We start from the raw sequence: 2,757 nt of genomic DNA, 5'->3' as shown, positions 1-2,757 counted from the left end.
GATTTACACATGTTTTAGGCGAAGCTGCTACAGCGGCAAGGGGTGACAATCGGCGGCCATTACTACTTACTTTGCCATAGAAATTCCATTGCTACGAATATGGAAATGACAACGAAATAATGCAAATATGCGGCAGTCATTAATTTCTTTTAAGAAATGAAAGGAATGAAATCCAGTATAGTCTTAACTTTTCAACGGCCAACGCAGAGCATTTCAACCAAAAGGAATTCATTCATTAAAATCACCACTCAGAAGTCGTTTTATCCGTTGTGAACGAACGATTTTCGAAGAAACATCATTTCTAATATGCCACAAGACAAAATTAGAAATGAACTTCTTAAACCTCACGCTGTCAGATAAAACGATATACCTCGTCATCGCAGGTCGATTTCCAAAAAATGTAAATGAAGACTAACTACAGAAATAATCCTGTAAAGTATAGCCTTAATTTTTCAACGGCCAACGCAGGGTATTTCAACAAAAGGTCACATAAAATAGTTGAGAATTCGCAGAAATGAAAGACAAAGGAAAGAAAAAGCAGTATAACTTCAATAATGAACAAGCACACAAACATACATATGCGCAGCAGCAGCAAGGAAAGAGGTAAAAATCGGCGATCCATTGTATATTTCTTTCATGCATAACCAAGCCATAATTAGGACAACGAAATTGAAGTGTCAATATTGGTCTAGGTGGTAAGCGCTTCAAAAGTTACGACGAGCTCGTAGGAGGTGCGTAGGTTCGAATCCTAACAGAATTTATTTTTAATTGATTATGTCACCAACCAAAAATTGAAACATTGAAACAACAACAGCATAAGCATGGCAACATTGTGTTGTTGGTAGAAAAGCCGAGCTGTGCCGAAAGAAACGAACAAACGATCGCCGATTGTCACCGCTTTGCTTGCTGCTCGATCATCTTCGCAGACAAGGTTGCGTAGATTCATATTGAGCAAGGTTGCGCAACCCTTTAATTATAATTATTTATTATACTAAGAATTCGGTATGGCCATCAGAGTTGCTTTCAATTTTATATTATTTCCACAGGACTTCTAAAATGTGTTTTTTGTAGCCTTTGTATAGTCTATCTTTTTATATTACAGCAAATAAGGGCATGGAAGATATCTAAAGAACTCGGTGGGTATTGGATGTTATTTTTACAATTTTTGTACAGTAGAAAATGTCCGATATTGACAATATACGTATTGTCTGTTGGTGCGTTATTCTGGTAACAACAGGTAGTTAACTCAAAAATTCTTTAATAATATTCGTTATCCCACCTAGTGAACTTCTGTTTGATTTCTTGAAAATCGATCTAATAATTTTAATGAAATATTTAACTGCGGTTTCTTAAAAATTTTGAACGCTGTTCTGACATTTGACAAATATGAGCCAAAACCCAAAATTAGTCGTAATTTAATGTTTAGTTATGGGACTTTAAAGGTTTTCGGCGGTTAATGGCGTTTTGTGGGCGTGACAGTGGTTTGATTACGCTCATCTAGGAACCCGAACTTTTTATTTTGACAAAAAAGCGCTACCAAGTTTGATCGAGATATCTCAATTTTTCCCCAAGCTGCAGCTTGCACGCAGAGACGGACGAACAGATAATCACCCGGATTTCAACTCGTATCGTCATACTTTATCATCATCATTTATTTATATGAGTCGCTCGATTACTTTTTAAAAACCGTTAGGTGAACAAAACTATTTTACCTTGTAGCAACATGTTGCAATAGTATAAAAAAGGGAAACAACGTATTCAATGATTCACGACAAATACAGAGAGAAACGCTTACAATTTCATTGCTCGGAACATTTTTACTCGGAACTAAATAAATGATATAAAGCTCTTAAAGTAAATTATATGCCAATTAGTATATTGAAAGGAAAAACACACAGACATAAGAAATATGCAGCTACTCTTATAGCAACAGCCTTTGTATATGGAAACTTATATGTGCACATGTGAACATATTTAAGTATAATACATATGTATAGTACATAATATAATAGAAATTAAGTGGCGCCCACGTAAGTATGTTTGCTCCATAAAAACAAAGTTATTTGCATTTTGCTTCAAACACCAGGTGACGGCGGTAATTAGAACAAGTATTATTATGAATTATGACCTTTAATAAGCAACAACCGATCTGTGGGGAATTATACAATGAGGACTATTTAAGCGGTTTATGCGCTCAGTGAGTGCCTATGAAGCACTTAATTTACATTACGATGTACTCGGAATATAAGTTTATTCACCTCATTTGGTTATTTTATTATTTTCGTATTTGATAATAATTCATTTGTGTTTAATTTTACTGCTTACAATAAAACTTAATGGCACTTAAAAGCTGAAATGAATTAGGCAAATGACTTCATAAAAGAGCGTATTCGCAAATTGTCTTAGAAATTGCGACAACTGAATGAAGTTGGATAATGTTTGGAATACTTAAAATGCTCTCCATATTAATTTAATTAAATTTTGTACGACTGCACACTTATATATTTTGAAAAATTTTTGCATTAAGTGAAAATTCGAAGTTAAGAATATAATAATATATCATATAACTATGAATATTTTACATAGAATACGCCACACTCAGCATTGATATATTCCAGATTCACATCCTTTGTCTAACTCTTCTTAAATTTATTTTAGAAATTATTAATTGAGCTAAAGACAATGGGAAAAGACTGATGGTGATTCTGCCATATCTCGACTGTTTTCCACACATTAATTAAATTGAGAGAAGTAAGC

The 2,757-nt window shown here is 33.8% G+C and overlaps 1 pseudogene; it reads right to left on the bottom strand.

Annotated features, from left to right (window-relative positions):
• Nucleotides 1-243: 243 nt before the first annotated feature.
• Nucleotides 244-446, bottom strand: LOC120779228 (annotated as a pseudogene).
• Nucleotides 447-2,757: the final 2,311 nt, after the last annotated feature.

The sequence above is a fragment of the Bactrocera tryoni genome, chromosome 5 (genome assembly GCF_016617805.1).
Source record: "Bactrocera tryoni isolate S06 chromosome 5, CSIRO_BtryS06_freeze2, whole genome shotgun sequence".
Lineage (NCBI taxonomy): Eukaryota > Metazoa > Arthropoda > Insecta > Diptera > Tephritidae > Bactrocera > Bactrocera tryoni.
Note: the sequence above shows the minus strand (reverse complement) of the source record. Positions and strands in the feature narration are given on the sequence as shown.